At 45.3% G+C, this 14,439-nt stretch overlaps 1 pseudogene; it reads right to left on the bottom strand.

Annotated features, from left to right (window-relative positions):
- Positions 1-1,015: 1,015 nt before the first annotated feature.
- On the bottom strand, positions 1,016-1,126 carry LOC124704776 (annotated as a pseudogene).
- Positions 1,127-14,439: the final 13,313 nt, after the last annotated feature.

Raw genomic sequence — 14,439 nt, 5'->3', positions numbered from 1 at the left:
TTCCTTGTCTCTCAGTTGATTGATCAATCATACAATTGCCGGCCACAGGAAAGTAGATACTAGTACTACCATCAAGTGCTCTAGCAATATTATTTCAGCTTCAAGTTGGAACAAAAACAAAAATCGGACAGTAGCAATCTTCATAAGATCCTCTGACCGATGGATGTATGTGTTCACACTAACTAATACTACATCATATAGATATAGCAAAGCTCTAGCTGCCATTCGAGAAGAACACACAAGCTAGCAACTAGACATACTTGCACACCACCTCAAGTGCTACTACTACACTTGCTTACCGATATATATCTAAACTGCCCAGATCACAAGAGGTACATCAACTAATGTAAGAAAACCATGTCGGATCCAAGTCTCCTCCCTCCAGGCCAGCCACCAGCTCCAGTTCTCCCCTTGCCGTTGTTGTTGCATCAGGGCAGCATGGCGTCCACCTCTCCCCCTCCATGTACCACTCCAGCGCCATAAGCGACTACCACAAGTCAAACAAGGCTTGGCGCCTCGGCCATTATTCACCTACATGCATGACATGTGATCAGGTGAATATCAACACCATAATTCAAACTTGGGTCACCACCTATAAAGCCGGAGCATAAGGACAAATCAGATATCACATAGCACATTGGAGCAAAAGAACTGAAGGGTGAACCAATAGCTCACTAGAGAGCTCACCGGACTCCAGAGATCTTGTAACCAAGGCTGAGACACACGGCTGCCACGACGAGGAGGTCAAGCCCAGGGCCACCGAAGCCTACAGCCACATGTGGAGCGCGGGAGGCCTCCACAAGGCCAGGAGCAGCAGCACCACGGTACATTGAGTGCACCAATCAGTCACGAAAAATGGTATGCCATGTTAGTGTTTTCTTAATTGTCCAACAAAGTTACTATCCACAATAAACAGATGAGAAACACAAAACAAGGTCAAGACCAAAAAGAATTGCAGAGGAGAAAACTAGTTCGCGGAATAATATGGAACAAATTGATCAGTGAGCTGAAATATGATGTCACACATCCAATGAAGGATTTAACAGGATTAGCTCTCAAGCCTGGCTGGGCAAAAGCTCTTAGGTTGCAACTACGAATGTTGAGAAACATGATATTATATTATAACTGGGAATACACTATCATCCAATGGAGTACATAAAACAAAATGGAAAAAGAAAAAAATACCTATGTCTAGAACTCCATCAGACATTAAGGAAGGATCAGCAACATTACCTCTAAAGCCAGGCAGGGAAAAACCTTTAAAATGGCAAATGCGAATGCTTTGAGAAATGAGCCTTGATTTTATCATAATTTGAAATGCAAGAGCCGATTTAAATTACTATCAAGATTACTAAATTTGATTGAGAACAGACAATATGAGCTCAGACGACCAACGAAGGAATTAGCAAGATTAGCTCTCAAGCATGTCTAGACGAAAGCTCTTATGCTGCACATGCGAATGTTTTGATAAACAAGCATTAAAATTTATCATCCTCGCCATCTTTTCTCCGTAGCAAATCAATTTCACAATAATCAAGGTCCCTATCACTATGTGAAAACTAATTTTAGTCCCAATCATAGATCCTATTGCATAGCTTCTAGCAACCAGAGAAGGAATATCCGAGCAAAGTTAGGATAATATATAGCTACTACAAAATATCAACAAGAGCAAATTAAGTCACAAAGAGTGCCTCGAAGAAAGACGTGAAGTTCCACAACAAATTAAACAAATAAAATGGTATTGCAACCCAGACAAAACCACAAGGATATGGTCAAAGGCAGAACATTTGCACGTGACAAAAACAAATGTTGTTTATGGCTAATAAACAAGAATAAATTTAAGAAATGGAAGCAAATTGGGTAAAACGGGTGTCTCGTATTAAGCTCATAAAGCTAGATAAAATGTTGTCACTTATCAATCAGATGGTAATTCCAACATGTAGCTATTCATCATGGACTCAACTTAGCTTTATATAACTCCATGGTGTAAAAATGACCATCAATCAAATGACAGGAAGAATCGTAAACCAATAGATAGCATAAAACAAGAAAAATTTGCGACATCAACACATGCATACAGTGATAACGATGTAGTCATGTTTATTATCATTGGAAACTAAATGAATTCTCATTCATAGGATAAAAAGACTATCTAAATATAACCTAAGATTATTTTGTTCACAGATGCACAGACGGGTAAACATTCTATTTTGATGCGAAAAATATAAAAAGGTGAATAGCAAGAGAAGGCAAAAGAACATTAAGCCAGATGGTAAGAGGATCCATAGTTTCTCAGTGCTGGCAACCAGTTATTTGGTTCGGTTTGTCCCCAATGCTTCTAGAAGAGGGAGCTTGTTTGTCCTCATGGCAGCACCATATGACATCTTTATAATTAAATATACATACAATTTGTTTATAGTTCGAAAATTAAATCTAGAATCCAGTGACACATGTACATAGTGAAATAAGAGCACTACTCATGTATGAGTAGCTTATAACAATATTTACAAAGCAGAATACTCCACCGTGGAAATAGGCATGCAAAATAAGAAGCAACCTACGTCAGGGGAAAAACCAACACAAAGACTCCACAAACAGAAAAGATCATAATGTTCATCACAAAAGGATCGAAGACACACATGATGGCTAGCGAAACATATCAAGAATAGGCAAAAAAAACAAATGTCAGGCACGCACATTTTCTATCAGACAGAGCTACAGAACCCGAACACATCAAAATCTACAAAGCAATGATAAAAACTGAGAGAGAATTAAAGCATGAGAATTATCAATAAAATATTCTTTTGCAATGATAACAATTTCTCCTTCATCACTATACCATTTTCCAACGATGCCAAAAATTCACAAGAAAAAAGGGAAAAAATGACATCAGGGGCAAAATGTCAGTGCATATGCTTATGCTTACTTTCAAAAATGTACTTCACACTTCCACACCCTGTAAATTCAAAGACCATGTATGTGCAATGCATGGCTGGAATGCAGCACAACAGTTCATTTTTGGACTTCACTTCATGAATGCACATTAACCGAGTTTAGTCCCCAACACAACAGTTCCTTCAGAAAAATGGGGAATCACTTGAGATAATTATAGCTGAAGCCAAGATAGTACCTTCACTGCATGGGACCAAGGGCAAATCTGTAGTGGGAGTAATCATGGCCATGGGCCTACAACAGTGCGTGAGAACACATGCCTGCAAAACACATACTGCTGAGAGGTTTAGAGTTGATAGTTTTCTGAAGCAGATTCAATCACTACGACTACCACTTGTACCTAAAATATAAAGAAAGAATATTTGACAGAATCAAGAATTTACACACGAAAGACATAGTTCTTTTCTAAAGAAAAGTTTCATGGCACAGTAAAATTCTTTCAATATAGTTTAAAAAAAATCATTCAATATAGACTATGAAGTTAACATGGTGAAAGCTTCGGTTGTCTTGTTATAATCATGTGGTAGCAGTAGCGGGTATAATTGAGCAAACCAGAGCAGAATAACGCACAAAGAAAGATAAGCTCTCTGGGAAATAAATCATGGCTCCATGGAAGTACCTACCATGCGTCAGGTACTTAGATGTAGTAGAGAGATCAAGCAAACTCCAACTAATCAATCAAATGAAAAAACTTTAGCTAGATTTTGAGTACTGGCAGACCAAATTCCCAAATCATGGCAAAATCACAACTGCAAGTATTTAGTGCAGCATAAATCTGATGATAATCATTTTCAACACATAAATTACATACTAATAGAGCCATTTTTGTTCAAATATTGGACCAATGGAGATACACCATATATATCCATGCTGAGGGAGTACTATAGATATACTGATATACAGACTAAAGTGTACCTTTTTGACCGCTAATGTGAGCAATTGGTTGCCAAAACAGCCAACCCATTGTCCATTTTATATTATACAGATACATTAGTGTGGTCTCATGGCAAAAATTCAACGCAACCAAGTCAATTCTGCTACGAGTGGCTTCCAGGTTGTTGAACATTTAGGTGTTACAATCAACACCATACAGTCCTGAACATATAATTAAAAAAATAGAAAATACACAGATTAGTTCCGAAAATGAGGCACATCAATCAGATGGAGCTTCATCTCCAAAGATGATAAATATGAAAATGGTTTCACCTGTCTTAGATGGAGCTTAGTCCCCTGAATTGTCCAGGCTACATCCCACCGAGTAATTTCACTGAAACACGTCCAGTATAAACATAACTCATAAGTTACTCATACAAACAAAGAATTGTCAACAATAGGTCAGTACAACATGTCATGTGTGGTTTTCAACAAATAGAGAAAAATTATACACCCTCTGATTCATAATAGGAGTAGATGTGTTCTTCGGGCCCATCAGAGTCATGGTAAACCGAATGATGAATTTGCCTGTAATGCCATCAATACAAACAACAATTAGTATCACGGTCCTAGGTTCAAAACATGGACAATGAATGCATTTATGAGATGCGGTGACAGGGAGATGATGCAAACTCCCACCTAGGGCACAAAGGGTGTTGTAATACATCTAGGCTCTTAAAAATATGGATAATACAATAGCAAATAAAAAAATCTATGGATCCCGATGAAAATGAAATGGGCCTGTCAGCCTGTCAGCAAGATCTCGTCACATGTACATATGAGAAAATATGCTTTACATCCAAATTCAAAATGAACTATAAGTTACCAGCATGCTTACAAGGTTACTAACATGAGAGCTATATACCAGAAAAATAAAATAAGGTTCCAACACATCTTGCATTTTACTTGTGTTTGCTTACCAGGTTATGAAAGCAAACAACAACCACCACTGTAACCTTTTCGCAGTCGATTATAAGGATGTTAGTGTAACGGCTACAAAGCAAGCCAATGGCTGAGCCATAGTCCCTACACATCATCGTTTAGTAGGTTATCACAAAAAGGTGCTCATTCCAGCCATACAAGTAGGCTTGAGCGGCACATGATTAAGGCACATACAATTTCGAAATAGATAATCATGTATGTGAGCCAGTTAGGTAGGACATAGCAGTGTTTACAGACACAAGTTCGTTGGAATCTAAGCATTATTCAGAAATCGGAACATCAACCGTGTATTACCCCTAGATAACTAAGACCAATCTCCTACGCGCTGAGTATGTAGCTCACTGACCTGAACCAAGCAGCTAGTACTGTATTAAACTAGTAGTGCAGACAATAGCAGACTTGGTCAGGTTTAGAGCAGCTGCTGGCTGTCAACTGCAAAATGCATCTACAGCAGAACTACGTTCTCCATGGCCGAGTATGCTGCACTAGTAGAAACTCCATTGGCAGTGAGGCCTCCGGAAAACTTCATCCTCGCGACGAGGCGCGGACGACATCCCTTGCGTCAGTCGATATGAAGCGGATGCAAATGGGGTAGGAATCGCCTATGTGATCGAAATGGGGCGGATGGGAGGATGTTCCTGGCGAGGGGAGGCTAGGGTTGGGTGGGCTGGTGGACCTCTACCTCTCTCGACTGGACCGTGGCCCAGCAACCGCACAGTACAGACATTCCCATTTTCTTTACATAGGCAGTAGTGCTGAGATAACCACGTTACAGAGTTACAAAGTTCAGAGATCAAACTTACAAAGTTCAGAGATCAAACTTACAAAAGTTCAGAGATCAAACATCAGAGGTCAGTTTGGCGTTAGTTGTACATCTCGCCCAGGTTATAGTGTAGCTGAATCATAAACCATACGGCCAATAGAATGGACTAGAGAACCGTGTGACATAATCGCATACTTGCAGTTTTCCTCTTTTTTCTATTTGTTTATAATAAAGTGATGCATCGTGAACCTCTTTTTGGGATATCTCTGCTATCTCATGCGTGTGTAGCTGAATCTCAAGATCCGACTAACTCAACTGAGAAAATAGTAAGGGGTACGATGCAGAAAGGGACGGCATACAACAACTGATCAGAGAACATATTGCAAAAAACCACATACGCTGCTTGGCAAAAGGTCGGCGGCGGGCAGTGGCGGAGCCACGACTAGGCTGTGTAGTCAAATGACTACACAGTTTTTTGATAAAACAAGTAAAAAGTGTGTAAAAAATATTAAAAAATTATATAAATACATGTATTTGACTACACATCATTACGCTGACAACACATGGTTGATGTCCTGGCTCCGCCACTGGCGGCGGGCACATCAGCTAGGACCATATCTCACACCGCTGCACCACGAGGCGCTAATCAGTACCCAGAACAAAACAAGTTAGATCAAGAGAAGGAACATAGAGTACTTATGCATTGTGCGTCTTCTCCGTTGGCATGCATATATAAATAGCCTTTCCTCACCATGGCGTGTATGACTGTGTCCGGCCTTTTACGAACTGCAGTCACCAGTACGTACTACATGTGATTCATGGGTTGAATATGACAGAATCTATGGTGGAGGTAGGCGGGTTTGTGGAGGAAGGATGGGGTTTCATTGGATGATGAAGAACAGAGAAATCGTAGGACTTTATAGAGAGCGAGCGCGGGCACCAGCGAGAAGGGAGGAGGGGCAAGGAACACGGGGAGACGATGGATGTGAGCACGATCCGTGGGACGAGCAACGGGTGAAGCTGCAGCCATCGGATGGGATCGGCAATCGGCACAAAACTTGCTGCTGCTGGGTTTCGGTAGGAGCAATTAGGGAGGCTCCTGCATCCACGGATACGGTTGTACTATATCTTACCTAATTTGCATCGGTCGAATTTATATGCTTTAATTCACTTCCTCTAATCGCGTGTTTTCCTATCTGCTAAGATGAAATTTTGTCTAGTACTACACGTAGGAAAGAGCCTACCATATGTACATGCATGTATATAGGAGGTTAAATATGACAAATCTTTTGCAAAATTTATTGGGTATGCATTGCATACCCTTGAATTAGTCTAGCTCCGCCCCTGCTACGAGGGGCACAGCGAGCCACCCTGGCTACGCACAAAAGTTTCATGAACGTGAAGGTTAAGTTGGCCTATGACAAACAAATGGCTCCCCGAGAGGAGGCCGGCAAGTCTGATTCTGAAGACGAGCCCAGAGAGGAGATACGCAAGACATGCACCGAAAACGACCTTCACTGCCGGACCATCCCTCGAACGTCATCGTACACTTCCCAAAAGCGGGTTCGACTTCACAGCAAGAAGAGGCCAACACGAAGGCATTCGGGGACGCCGGAATCAGAGCCGACTAAGACGGTTTTGCCGCTACCAAACCATGGTCACCACCATTGTCATTGCCTCGCAAGCCTGCTCAACACCTCGTCAACGACCAACGTCCAGAGTCACCTCATCGCCCATGCGACACAAGGCCAAGCACCCTCGAAGTTGAAGAACAGTTGAAGCCGCCGCTCTGACATTCCGATGCCCCGTTGCGCCCTACACGTCAACCAAGACCACCACCTTCCGGGGCTGCCGCCCCGACATATCACCGCCCGCTCTCGAGCTGCAATGCCACACAAACTGGCCAGTTGCAACCCAAGATGCGCAGGGCAATCGGCAGCAGACCACGGGCATCACACCACCTCATCCGGGGCCGCCGCCCCGACATAAACTCAGACAGGACCGAGCCGACTACCCTGCCGCCCACATGGCCAAGGTCGCCACCCAAGCCATGACAAGCTACATCTCCGCACCATAGAGATGTTGCCGCACCGCCTTCCGGGGCCGCCGCCCCGGCTCTCTGTAACCTACCTGAGGCCGCCGCTTCGACATCCTCCATCCCCGCTAGCATGTCAACGCAGCATGGCAAGCAAAGCAGCAACACCAAGTGAAGGTCATGCCCTCCAAGACGATGCCTCCGAGAAGGGAAGCGACGAGACCACCGCCATCGCCTGCTCCGGCCGAGGTCAGAACTTGGATTTTCACCCGGAGAACATGACACCGTGAACGCAGGAGAGGCAAGAGCCCCTCGACGATGACTCCAAGAAGGGGAACGATGCCCCGTGCCATCTTGGCACCGACCGGAGTCAGGCTCAACTTTCATCCGGAGCTTGCACCCTCCCACCGAGGCTTCCTTCACCTGTAGGGCAGCCGGAGCATGCCATCATGCGCGCCATCACCGTCGTCCATCGAACCCACCATCCGTGGAACCTCCCGCTGGCCACAAGATCTGGCACAACCCGCACCCACACCCCGCGCAGCCCCCAGAGTCCTACCCCGACTGTCGAAGCGCAGCTCAGCCCACGCCACAGACCACTGCTGGGGCGTAGGCTAAGGACAAGATCTGGTCGTGTCCGATCTGTCGAGCCCCGCACAATCCGGCCACGCTCGACCACTGGCGCATCCACCCAGCCGAGGGAGAGCACCGAAGCTTCCCGGGGCGGCCGCCCCGGCTTCCCCGCGCCGAAGAGCTGGTCGTCGTCGTCTTAGTCGCTCCAACCAGACCACCGGCGCCACCTCCATAGATTTCGAGCCCCCCAAGCCCCTTTGGAAGCCAGGCCCGACGCCACCGCGGCAAGGGCCAGCGGTAGCGGTAGCGGTGGAGGAGGGCGGGAAGAGGGCTAGGTGGTGGTGGAGAGGTTGCCGCCTGGGTGCGACACAGGGGGTGTGTTGTTGTTTGTTTTTCTGGTACACTCCTGCTATTAAACATACACATGCAACTTTTATTTTGACACTGAACATAGCGATTCCATTACTCGTTCCGGCCATAGGTCATCAACATATATAAACACGAGAACTTTGTATATAGTTTTCCTAATTAACACATGACAAGCCGCCAACCCGTACTTATTGCCGTGTACTATGTACATATATTGTTATTTTGTAATGTAGTCTCCATGTATAATATAACCTTCTAACTCACCGTACTATATATTTTGACCCCTACTAGTGCGACAAGGGAGGGTCTCGTGGCTGCTACTGCAAGGGGAGGAACTCCATGGGTAAGAGACCATGACTGTGAGTGTAACATTTGAATAAAATTTCTAAGTGTATTTTCAACTTCTTTTGACTACAATCCAGGCTCCCACAAGATCAGCATATTGTGGACTTTCCATCTTGAAAGACTAGCTCACATCTCGTCATGTCCCTTCCCCAAATAGAAAGAACTAGGGTTGAGGGAAGCCCGTGCACACCAATAGCAGAAGAACACCTATGCAGGGTAATCCACATAACCATCCCGCACGCTATCTCCCCAGGAAGCCTTGGGATCCCCCGTCGTCTCCCGCCGATGTCGTTGGAATCGCGCCGGATTTGAACTACGTGTCTACTTTTCATCGCCACTGATTTACTAGAAAAAAAAAGCTCCGGAACGCATCATTTTATGTGCCCATCTTTTTCGGTTTTGCTCGTCTCCCAACGGGAGCACTTCCACGCTCGACGTGGCGAAACTGGACGTCCGCTGCATCCCATTTTGAGCACAACTAATTCAGAAAAAATCATAAAAACGTGAGACCTTCATGAGGCGTCATTTTATGTGACCCAATTGCGAAGAAAAAATTCAAACCCAGGGGGCGCGAACTAGCTAGGGTTGAGGGAAACCCATCCACAATGATATGAGAACACCTACGCAACAGGTTCCACACACCCGCCATGTGCGCTAGCTCTTTGGGAAGCCATAGGATTCCCCACCGTCTCCCACCGATAAAGTTGGAATTGAGCCGGATTTGAACTACACGTCCTATTTTTCCCGCCCCTGATTTTCTTGAAAAATCATTTTTGGCTCCGGAATGCGTCATCTAGTGTGCCCATCTTTTTCGGTTTTGCGCGTCTACCAACAGGAGCACCGCCGCTATCTCCGTGGTGAAATGGGACATCTCGTGCATCCCATTTTGAGCACAACTAATTCAACAATTCCGAAAAATGTGAGACCTTCGCGAGGTGTCATTTTATGTGCCCATCTTTTTCAATTTCGTGCGTCTCCCAACAGGAGCACCTCCACGCTCGACGCAGCGAAATGGGACGTCCGTTGCGTCCCATTTTGAGCCCAGCTAATTAAAAAATAGAAAAAATGTGAGACCTTAGCTAGGCGTTATTTTTCGTGATCCAGTTGCAAGGAATAATTTCAAAATTGGAACACGACAGTTATTCTAGAAAAACATTTGTGAAATGAGATATCACCGATGGAGTTATATGGATTTTAGGTCAGACGGGATAGGTTATGACCAACGGGTATGCATATTTTGCCGGAACGAGGCAATACTGTGCACATGCGCGAGCCGTGGGATGGGAATCAATGTTGTGTGTGGGGTTTTGCCATCGTGGCCACAGAAAACTTGTTTTCCATTTTCCGAGTGCCAAAATGGTTTTTTTGAAGTAGGTAAAGAGGTCGCGAACTAGGTTGAGGAAACCCTTGCACAATGAAAGAAGAAGACCTACGCAATGTGTTCCACGCACCCATCCCACGCGCTATCTCCCCGAAAAGTCGTAGGATCCCCGTCAATGTCGTTGGAATCGGGCGGAATTTGAACTACACGTCCAATTTTCCCCGCCCCTGATTTTCTAGAAAAATCGTTTTTCTAGAAAAATCATTTTATGTGCCCATCTTTTTCGGTTTAGCGCTTCTCCCAATAGGAGCACTACCGCGCTCGACGCAGCGAAATGGGATGTCGATGCATCCCATTTTTGGCACAACTAATTCGAAAGAGAAATGTGAGACCTTCGCAAGACATCATTTTATCTAACCCAGTTGCGAGGGAAAAATATTCAGGAAATAAGCTATCACCTACTAAGTTATATGGATTTTAGGTCAAACGGGCTAGATAATGACCAACGAGCATGCATAGTTTCTGGAATGAGGCCATACCGCGCACATGTGTGTGCCCTGGGACTGGAATCAACGCAGTGTGCAGGCTTTTTTTTCCATCGTGGCCACGGAAAACCCCTTTTTCCCTTTTCCGAGGGCCGAAACGTGTTTTTTTTCCGAAGCAGGGTCAGGGGCGCGCACTAGGGTAGAGGTAAACATGTGCACAATGATAGAAGAATACCTACACAACGCGTTTCACACATCCGCTGCGCGGCAGCTCTCCAGGAAGTCGTAGGATCCCCATCGTCTACAGACAATGCCGTTGGAATCGGGTCGGATTTAAACTACGGGTCCACTTTCCCCGCCCCTGATTTTATGGAAAAATCATTTTTAGCTACAAAACGTGTAATTTTCTGTGCCCATCATTTTTGGCTCCGCGTGTCTTCGAACAGAAGCACCGTTGCATTCGACGCGGTGTAACGATACGCCTCGATGTCTCCCATTTTGAGCACAACTAATTCAAAAAAATCATAAAAATGTGTGACCTTCGCGGGGCATCATTTTATGTGACCTAGTTGCGAGGGAATATTCAAACTTGGAATAAGGCAGGTATTCCTGAAAAACATTTGTAAAATGAGCTATCACTTACGAAGTTATATTGCTTTTAGGTCAAACGGGCTAGGTTATGGCCAATAGGCATGCACAGTTTGCCGAGACGAGGCAATATCACTCACATGTCAGGTGCCCTGGGACAAGAATTAACGATGTGCGCGGGGTTTTGCCATCACGGCCATGAAAAACCAATTTTCCATTTTCCAAGTGCTGAAACGGGTTTCTTTTGTGAAGCATGTACATGGGCGCGAACTAGGGTGGAGGAAAAGCCGTGCACAACTATACAAGAACACCTACGCAACATGTTTTACGTACCCCACGCGCTAGCTCTCCATGAAGCCGTAGGTCCCCCGCCGTCTCCCAACAATGTCGTCGGAATCAGACGAATTTGAACTACGCGTCCACGTTTCCCTGCCTTTGATTTTTTGAAAAAAATCATCAGCTCCAGAACGGGTCATTTTATGTGCCCATCTTTTTTAAGTTTCGCGCGTCTCCCAACAGGAGTACTGTCGTGAACGAGAAGTCAATGTGTCCCATTTTGAGCACGACTAATTCAAAAAATTCAAAAATATGTGAGACCTTCACAAGGCGTCATTTTATTTGACCGAGTTGTGAGGGTAAAACATTCAAGAAATAAGCTATCACCTACGAAGTTATATATGGCTTTTAGGTCAAACGGGCTAGGTTATGGCCGATGGGCATGCATATTTTTCGGAATGTGGCCACACCGCGCACATTCGTGTGCCCTAGGACTGAAATCAACGCAGTGTGTAGGATTTTGCCATCGTGGCCACGTAAAACCCCTTTTCCGTTTTCATAGGGCCGAAATAAGTTTTTTTGCGAAGCAGGGTCGGGTCAGGGGCGCGAACTACGATTGAGGAAACCTGTGCATAATGATAGAAGAACACCTACACAATGCGTTTCACACACCCACCTCGCACGCTATCTCTCTAGGAAGCCGTAGGATCCCCCGTCGTCTCCCGCCGATGTCGTTGGAATCGGGTAGATTTGAACTACGCGTCCACTTTTCCCCGCCCCAGATTTTATGAAAAAATCATTTTCAGCTCCGGAACGTGTCATTTTGTGTTCCCATCTATTTCGGTTCCACGCGTCTTTCAACAAGAGTACCGTCGCGCTCGACGCGGCGCGTCCCATTTTGAGCACAACTAATTCAAAAAAATCAGAAATATGTGAGACCTTCCCAAGGCATCATTTTATGTGACCCAGTTGCGAGGGAAAAACATTCACGAAATAAGCTATCACCTACTGAGTTATATGGCTTTTAGGTCAAACAGGCTAGGTTAATTATGGCCGATGGGCATGCATATTTTCCGGCACGAGGACATACCACACACATGTGTGTGTCGTGGGACTGCAATCAATGCAGTGTGCATGCTTTTTCCATCGTGGCCACGGAAAACCCCTTTCCATTTGCCGGGGGCCGAAACGGGTTTTTTACGAAGGACGGTCGGGGCACGAACTAGGGTTGAGGGAAATCTATGCACAATGATAGAAGAACACCTATACAACGCGTTTCGCACACCCGCCCCATGCGCTATCTCTCCGAGAAGCCGTATGATCCCCCGTCATCTCCCGTCGATGCCGTTGGAATCGGGTCGGATTTGAACTACGCGTCGACTTTTCCCTGCCCCTGATTTTATGGAAAAATCATTTTTAGGTCCGGAACGTGTCATTTATGTGCCCATCCTTTTCGGTTGCGCGCGTCTTCCAATAGGAGCACCGCCACGCTCGACGCGGTACGTTCGATGTGTCCCATTTTGATCACAACTAATTCAAAATAATCATAAAAATATGTGACCTTCACGGGCGTGTTATGTGACCTAGTTGCAAGAGAAAAAATCAAACTTGGAATACGACATTTTATTCCTGAAAAACATTCGTGAAATGAGCTATCACCTACGAAGTTATATGGCTTTTAGGTCAAATGGGCCAGTTATGGCAAACATGCATGCATAGTTTGCCGGAACGAGGCCATACCGCGCACATGCGTGTGCCCTGGGACAGGAATCAACGATGTGTGCCTGGTTTTTCCATCGGGGTCATGAAAAATCAGTTTTCCATTTTCCGAGTGCCGAAACGGATTTCTTTTGTGAAGCATGTATAGGGGCGCGAACTAGGGTTGAAGGAAAGACTTGCACAACTATACAAGAACGCCTACGCAACGCGTTCCACACACCTGCCCCACGCGCTAGCTCTTCGGGAATCCGTAGGATCCCCCGCCGTCTCCCGTCGATGCCGTTGGAATCGGGCGGATTTGAAATACGCGTCCAGTTTTCCCTACCTTTGATTTTATGAAAAAATCATTAGCTCCGAACGTGTCATTTTGTGTTCCCATCTTTTTCGGTTTCGTGCGTCGAATACGGCAACTATTCCTGAAAAACATTCGTGAAATGAGCTATCACTTACAAAGTTATATGGCTTTTAGGTCAAACGGGCTAGGTTATGGCCAACATGCATGCATAGTTTACCAAAACGAGGCCATACCGCGCACATGCGTGTGCCATGGGATAGGAATCAGCGATGTGTGCGTGGTTTTTCCATCGCGGCCATGAAAAACCAGTTTTCCTTTTTCCGAGTGCCAAAATGGCTTTCTTTTGTGAAGCATGTACAGGGGCACGAACTAGGGTTGAAGGAAAGCCGTGCACAACTATACATGAACACCTACTCAACTCGTTCCACACACCTGCCCCACGCGCTAGCTCTTCGGGAAGCCGTAGGATCCCCTGCTGTCTCCCGCCGATGTCGTTGGAATCGGGCGGATTGGAACTACGCGTCCACTTTTCCCTAACTTTGATTTTCTGAAGAAAAAAAAACATTAGCTCCGAAACATGTCATTTTGTGTGCCCATCTTTTTCAGTTTGGCCCGTCTTCCAACAGGAGCACCACCGCCCTCGACGCGGCGAAATGGGACATCTTTTCCTAGTATCTTGATGTAATATAGGGTAAATAGGGTCTTTGTGGCGTACCTTCCAGAATACACATGACACGACGTGTGCTTTCCAGAATACATACGACAAAGAAAGGCATATTTTGGCAGGAAAACTCGCCCCTCTATGGAAATTTTTCTTTGTGGTGTACCGCCAAAAAACACCCT

Source organism: Lolium rigidum, chromosome 3 (assembly GCF_022539505.1).
Source record: "Lolium rigidum isolate FL_2022 chromosome 3, APGP_CSIRO_Lrig_0.1, whole genome shotgun sequence".
Taxonomy (NCBI): domain Eukaryota; kingdom Viridiplantae; phylum Streptophyta; class Magnoliopsida; order Poales; family Poaceae; genus Lolium; species Lolium rigidum.
The sequence above is the reverse complement of the archived record's forward strand: the minus strand, read 5'-3'. Positions and strand labels throughout refer to the sequence as shown.